At 35.4% G+C, this 8,176-nt stretch overlaps 1 protein-coding gene across 1 annotated transcript in view; it reads right to left on the bottom strand.

Moving 5' to 3' along the window:
• Positions 1-8,176, bottom strand: part of LOC102847465 (glutathione S-transferase alpha-4-like) — a 37,915-nt gene that overhangs the window by 19,725 nt on the left and 10,014 nt on the right. The gene's annotated exons all lie outside the window — the stretch shown is intronic.

The raw sequence follows: 8,176 nt of genomic DNA, 5'->3' as shown, positions 1-8,176 counted from the left end.
GCCTATAGCAAATATATATCTATATAGAGATAGAGATAGATAGATATAGATATGAAATGAGGAAAAACATAGACTAAAACTCAAAGACTATAAAAAATATATACCAGGTAAATGTTATCCATAAAATACTGGAGTGGCAAAACCAATCCCTGATAAAATAGACTTCAGAATAAAAATTACCACTGAAGATAAGGAATATAATGATTAAAGATACAATAGATCAAGAAGACATAACCTTGGTTAACATCTACACACCAGTGATAGACCTACAAAACACATAAAACAGTGACTAACAAATCTGAAGAAAGAAATAGTACTATAATAACAGTTGGTTTTGTTGGTTTTAGGTGTCTGAGTCGAGTACAATTCAGAGCAACTATACGAACAACAGACCTGAACCCTGTCCTATCCTGTACCAACCTCACAATCTCTGACACTTTCGAGCCCATCGCTGATGTCACTGTATAATTCTAATTGTGGAGAGTCTTCCTCTCTTTCACTGTCCTTCACCCCACCTGTCCAAGCATAATATCCTTCCCTAAGAGATAGTCTCTCTTAAGCAACATAACCAAAGCAGGCAAGACAATCATAGGAGGAGACTTTAACACACCCCTCTCAACAAATGACAGGTCAACACAAATGGAACTCAACAAACATGCAGAAGACTTAACTATAAAATTAGCAAACGTTATCTCATTGACATATTCAGGGTACTTCACCAACCAAAACTCAATGTACTATCTTCTCAAGTGTACAGTGTACACTCATCAGAATTGATCATATATTAGGTCACAAAGTAAGCCTCAACAAATTAAAAACGTTGAAATAATACAAAGTATCTTTTCATACAATTCCATAAACTAGAAATCAACAAAAGAATAAAGGATTTTAAAAACCAACCACATCGAACCTAAATAACACCCTGCTTGAGCACTAACGAGTTATAAAAGAAAGAAGTGAAATTAAAACATTACTCAAAAACAAATGAAAAAAAAGACAACATATCAAAACCACTGAAATACAGCTCAGTCAATCCTTAGGGGGCAACTTATAGCAATAGGCAAACACATTAAAAAAAAAACAAACAAGAAAGGAGTATAATTAACAGCTCAATACCTCCATCAAACAGAAAAAGAACAGCAAGCTAATTACTTAGCCTCTGGAAGAAATGAAATTATGTGGACAAGGGCTGAAGTCAATGGTATAGAAAACAGAAAAACAATTGAAACTATTAGCAAGACCAGGAGCTGGTTCTTTGAAAGAGTCAATAAAATAGATAAATCATTGACAAACAACAAAAGAAAAGAAAGAGAAGCCAAATAACTCAAATGATAAATGAAAGAGGTGACATCATCAGCTGAAATAGAACCAGCTGAAATTACATCTATAACAGAATATTATGGAAAAACAAGAGTACCAGAGGGTGTCATCTGTGTTTCATTGATTATACAAAAGTATTTCACTGTGTAGATCACAACAAATTGTGGCTAACCTTGAGATGAATGGGAATCCCAGAACGCTTGATTGTGCATATATAAAACCTAAACTTAGAGGAATGTGTCAAGTATGCATCCTGTCTCCATAACTTTTCAATCTGAATGTAGAACAGATCATTCTGGAGCCTTGTCTTTATGAGGAGAAATGTGTCATCAAGATTGGAGGAAAACTCATCAACAACTTGTGTTATGCAGATGGCACACTTTGCTTGTCAAAACTGAGGAAGACCTGAAGCATTTGCTGCAGAAGGTCAAGGACTGTAGTCTTCAATATAGATTGAAATTCAACATCAAGAAGACAAAGATTCTCACCTTTGGGCCAATTGGTAACACCATGATAGATGGAAAAGAAATTGAGGTGATTAAAAATTTCAGCTTGCTTAGCTCCACAATCAATACTCTTGAAACCAGCAGTCAGGAAAACAAAAGACAAATTGCACTGGGGAAGTCTGTTGTCAAGACAACAAAGTGCTAAATAGTAAGGATGTCATTCTAGGGACTAGAGCCTGATCTTGGCCATGGTCTTTGTAATTACTTTTTATGCATCAGAGAGCTAGACAGTGACTAAGGATGAAAGAAGAAGAATCTATGCCTTTAACTTGTGGTGCTGAAGATGAGTATTGAACATATCATGGACTGCCAAGAGAACAAACAGGTCTACATTGGAGAGAGTAAAACCAAGTTTCTCCTTGGAGGCAAGAATTTTGAGGCTCCATCTCATGTACTTTGTGCACATGGCCAGAAAGGACCGGCCCTTGGAAAAAGGCATGTTCAGAAAAGTGAAGAGACAGCATAAGAGAAGACGACCCTGGATGAGATGTATTGACACGGTAACTGGAGTAATGGGGTTTGGTACGTCAGAGTCAGTGAGACTGGCTCAGCATTGGGCAGGGGTCAAAAGTGATTCAACGGTACATAACAACAACAGCAACATATTCTGATAAATTTAAAAACCAAGAAGAAAAGGGAAATTCCTAGAAACCCACACCCTATGCAGATTGACAGGCAGATGTAGAACACTTGAGTAGATAGATCCATTACAAAAGAAGAAATTGAGCAAGTCATAAAAAGTCTCCAACCAAAAAAATATTTCTAGTCCAGCTGACTTCACAATTAAATTATACCAAACATTCAGAGATAAACTATCATATAGTCTACTTAAATTATCTCAAAAAATGGAAAAAGAAGAAATAGTCTCAAAGTCATTCTGTGAAGTAAGCATAATCCTAATACCAAAGCCAGGTGAAGGTATCACCAAGAAACTATAGACCAATATCTCTCGTGAAATAGATGTAAAAATTCTTAACAAAATCTTAGCCAATAGAATCCAATAGTATATTTAAAAAATAATTCATCATGACCAAATGGTATTCATAACAGTTATGCAAGAATGGAAAAATCATAAGAAAAAGAATAAGCACATAAGAAAAATCAATTCATCACATTAATAAAGCAAGGAATAAGAACCACATTATCCTATTAATTGATTAATTCGATGCATCATAAAAGGCCTTTGACAAAAATCCAACACTGCTTTTTTATTAAAATGTTCAGCAAAATGGGGATAGAAGAGAATTTCCTTGACATAGTGAAAAGTATATATATAAACCAAGAGCCAATATCATTATCAATGGAAAAAGACTAAAAGCATTTTCCTCGTGAACAACAACACAAGTATGCCCACTATCACCACTCCTACTCAGTATTGTATTAGAAGTACTTGCTAAAAATCAAAACTACAATGAGGTACCATCTCACTCCAGTAACAATGGCAATGTTTAACAGGGTAGCAAGTAAAAAATACTGGAAAGGATGTGGCAAGAAAGAAACTCTTATACATTACTGGTGGGATTATAAAATGGTATAACTATTCTGGAAGGCAGTTTGGCGTTTCCTCAAAAAGCTGAACATAGAAATTCCATATGATGCACAAATGGAGATTTGTACACCAGTGTTCATAGAAGCATTATTCACCATCACAAGAACATGGAAACAGCCCAAATGTCCAACCACAAACACATGGATTGAGAAATTATAGTACATTCACACAATGGAATACTAGGCAGCACACAGGAGCAATATAACTTGGGAGGAAATGGAGAGCAGTCCCATAAGGATAAATATTGTATAAAACCATTATTGTAGAGTAAGTATAAGAATCTAAGAGGGGTGGGAGAGGTTGGAAGCAGAGGGATGAGGATGTGCAGGGGAAGGGGGTAATTAATCATGGGGTTGTACAATTTGATGGGTAGGAGGGTGAGGGAAATTGAAAGAATTTGTTCTTGGGGGGAAAAGTATTCCAATTTTGTAAATAAACTAGTAGAAAATTTTTTTTAATTGTAAAAGAAAGAAAAAGAAGTACTTGCTAAAGCAATAAGACAAGAGAAGGAAATAAGAGGTAAACAAATAAATAGGCAAAGATGTGGTAACATTATCACTATATACAGAGGATGTGATAGCATACACAGAAAACCCCAAGTGCAACAAAAAACTTTTTGACCTAATAAAACAATTTAGTAGAGTAGCAGCATACAAAATCCATTTACAGAAATAAGTGAGTTTTCTCTATAGCAACAAAGAAAACATGGGGAAAAAATTAAGAAAGCAATGTTGTTAAGCGACATCGAATCGAGTATGATTCATAGTGATCCTATGAACAAAAGATCTGAACCCTCTTCTATTAACTATTGTAGTTTCTCTAATGTTCATAGAGTTTCCAAAGGCCTGTTGTTTAAGCAGTGAATGCCAATCCTGCTTCTGGGAGCTCTTCCAAACCCTGCTCACCATGGGCAAACATTATGACATTTGACACACCAATGGCACAGCATTCAGCATCACAGCAACCCCAAGTTATCTTAGTACAACAAACCGACAGACCAGTACAAACTGGCAACTGCACCACTTAGAGCAATGTTCTTCCCAAACACAATTATTGTATGCAAACCAATTTTTTTTATAATGCAGATTTTAAAAAACAGGAGTGGTAATGGTGATGGTTAGATGCAAGTAACTTGAGTCAGACTCAGAGTGAGTCCCATGTGCACACAGTAGAACTCCTCCATATATTTGGTCTAGTAGACTTGTTTTCCTTTTCTTCAGCCTCAATTTGAACTTGTCACCTACCTGACCTTGTTTGACTGATACTGAAATTCCAGTATTTCTTTCCAAAGACAAGTCAATCAGGCTCCTGTGTAGTTCATCAGGTTAGGTTTATGTGTATGTGTTCCTGTTTATACTTTCTTAAAAAAATGTTTTCAATGAATAAATCATTCGTTGTACAAAATTCTCTCATTTAATTTTCAACATCATTTCTGTCACCAACTTTGTTTCCGACTTTTGCATTCCAATCACCAATTATTATTAAGTCACTTTGGTTATATCTTTGATAAATTTCAGATTTTGCAGAAGTTGATAGTTCTCAATTTCTTTGCCTTTGGTTTTAGTGCTTGGGGTATGTATTTGAATAATATTTGTATTAAGAAGTCTTCCTTGTTTACTATAGATAGTATCCTATTACAACATTGTATTTCGGGATAGATTTTTTTTATTAAATTTTAGTAGTTTTAATGAACATTTACAGAGATTTTGGGTTTTCATTCATTCATTGTTGCACTGTTTTCTCCACCCTCCTCCCCTGTTTGTTCTTCTTTCCTCCCCCAATGTCTGTTTTAATTGTCCAATTGCCACAGTGCTTGTCAAAGTCAGTTCTGATTAATCTCCTTTGTCAGTGTGTCTCTTGCCATTCCCTATCACTCCTCCCTGAGAGAGACTTCACCCTGATTCATAAGGAAAAGGGGATGGCGTATTCTCTTAGCTACTTCCTGCTGAAAAGGGACGCTGTGGGTTTCAGGGTGAAGGTCTTCTCTCACTACTCTAAAGGGCCCCTTTGGCAGTAGGAAACACATAGACTATTATGGAGATTGATTTTGGAATTTAGATGCACTGTTATCAATTGTGCTTAGCCGTACATGTTCATATCCTTGAAGATGTATCATGGAAGTGTTGCAGCCTAGAAGATACAAATTTAACTAACAAGTTAAAAGTGCATGAGTCAAAAATTGAAAAGCAATAATATTCTGAGTAGAGGTTCTAATAGTGGCACAAATCAAGTTACAGAGGTAAGGTGGTTCCATTGCCATCCTTACTCTAACTTAATTCTTTTTTTTAATTTAATTTTGTTATTAATTTCAGTGAAAATTTACAGAGGCTTTGGATTTCTATTCATTCATTGTTGTAGAGGATAGATCTTGAAATGTTCCTCTTGATGATGAATGCAACACCATTCTTCCATTCATTGCTAGCATAATAGATCATCTGATTGTTTAATTCAAAGTCAATACTTAACATTTCAGGTTACTAAAACCTAGAATTTCAATCTTTATGTACTCCATTACATACTTTATAACTTCTAATTTCCTAGATTCATACCTCGTACATTCCATGCTTCTCCTCATTTTTTTTAATTTTTTTTAGAATTTTCCACTCTGAAGGAAAGGCCTGTTATTTCAGAGGTGGATTGTCAAGCTACTCTGTCTTAGTCTGGAAAGCTCCACTGTAACAAGTCCCCATGGGTGATCCTGCCGATATTTGAAATACTTGTGCATAGCTTCCAGTATCACAGCAATGTTCAAGTCATCTCAGTACAGTAAACTGACAGAGAAGTGCTGTAACCACAAGAGTAAACTACAAACAAGCAAGCATACACATTTATAAACTGTAAAATAAGGAGTAACCCAAAAGTGACTCCTCAATACAGATAAGGGTTGTATAACCTTAAGAGCAAAGTATAAAAAAACCCAAGCATACAAATATAAAACAAACATGCATGTTATGAAGACTAGAAAACCAGTTGCCTGCCTGGAACAGTATATTTGCCTTCTTACAAAGACTGAAGTTGACATGTCCATTCAGGTCAGAGTTTCTGCTAGTATAATAGATGATTGAAGCCCCAAGATGTGAGTCAGGTCACAGGTTGTAACTTTTCTGGACTAGGGTGTGTCAAGGGGTGAGGCACCTTGCCTGAAACAGTTTAAACTTGCTTCAGAGGAACATAATTTACTCTGCTTGACTTTAGCTGGTGTCTTTACCAGTCTGAGGGATCATGTAGGCAGTTAGATATAAAAAGGCAATAATAATATCTTTTTTTAATTATTAATTTTACTTATGTCATAGCCAACTTATAGCAGAGCCATTGAAACAGGAAATCCTGTTGTAAACTGGGGGATACCTATGTAAAAATTCCTCAGGCACAGCTTTATTTGACAGAAGCAAAATATGTGTTTACCTCACAAATAAAGAATAAAAGTATACTCATGAAGAGCATCTTTTCCTTTGACACAAGAATAAAGCAAATGTTAGAATGAAAGAAAAATATGGCTAGAGTCAGTGAATTTTAGAGTATCTGGCCAAGGAAAAGATGAAAAGACCTATGAAGGGTCAAATACATAAAAATGATTAGTGCTAAAGAGAAGCTAACCACTAAAAATTACACAGCATATCATAATACTTGCCTTCTATGGGACAGAGGCAACAGACTCAGGAAAAAATGTTTAAGCCACAAAGTCAGAAATAAAAGGACTTTTAAATGTTTATAATGTTCAACAATAATATTTTAAAAGGCATATGGGTTTTTTAAAACACAAATTTTTTAAATATGTAAATAAAATTTTAGAAATTAACATAAGCATTGATATTAAAAGCTCAATGTATATTTTTAAAAAGAATTAATAATTTAGAACATAGATCTGAGATGTTTATAGAGCTAAAGAGAAAGAAAATATAAAAGAGGATTTAATACACATATAAGAGAGAATGATGTTCCAGCACCCATCTAATGGGAACCTAGTTGGTTTGAACAGCATAAAAAAAGGGAAATATCATTTGCAAGTGCTATTTGATAGAGAATATTCCAAAATTAAAATAGAAATAAGACTTTCCTCAAATCAAAGGAACACTAAACAGATGAATAAAAACAAACTTAAAAAGCACACAGTTGAATAAAATCCAAACAATGGGAAACATTAGGAAACCAATTCAAGAGGGGGGAAAAGTAAAGAGAGAACTTAGGGGAACTTTATAGACTAAAAAGAGGCTTAAGAATTGCAATGAATACATTTAAGTGTCATCTTAATTCAAACAAATAATTTTAAAATGCCTTGAGAGATACTGAATTAGGCTACATACTGATTCCGATAGTGTGATCAAGCATGTAATGCCATGGATTACCAAAATAACAAACAGTTAGGTCTTGGAGAAGGTGCAGTTAGTGTGCTCCCTGAAGGCAAGGATGGTGAAGCTTTGTCTCAAATATTTTGGGCATGTTGCTAGAAGAGGCTATCCCTGGGAGAGAGACATCATGCTTGGAAAGGTAGCGGGACAGTCAAGGAGAGGAAGACCCTCAAGCATGTGGATTCACACAGTGACTGCAACAATGGACTTGAATGCATCAGAGATTGTGAGGACGGCACAGGAAAGGAGGAATGGACAGGGTTCAAGCCTGTTGTTCACAGGATTCTCTACGTACACACTGCACTGGGGAAATCTACAGTTAGGAACCTCTTCAAATCATTGAGAAGTAATAATGTCAGTCTGAGGACTAAGGTGAGTTTGATTCAGGCCATGGTCTTTCCAATTACTTGCTATGCATCTGAGAGCAGAACAATGAATAAGGATGACAGAAA

The sequence above is a fragment of the Elephantulus edwardii genome, unplaced genomic scaffold (assembly GCF_000299155.1).
Source record: "Elephantulus edwardii isolate Elephantulus edwardi_28Jun2011 unplaced genomic scaffold, EleEdw1.0 scaffold00455, whole genome shotgun sequence".
NCBI classification, from domain to species: Eukaryota; Metazoa; Chordata; class Mammalia; order Macroscelidea; family Macroscelididae; genus Elephantulus; species Elephantulus edwardii.
Note: the sequence above shows the minus strand (reverse complement) of the source record. Positions and strands in the feature narration are given on the sequence as shown.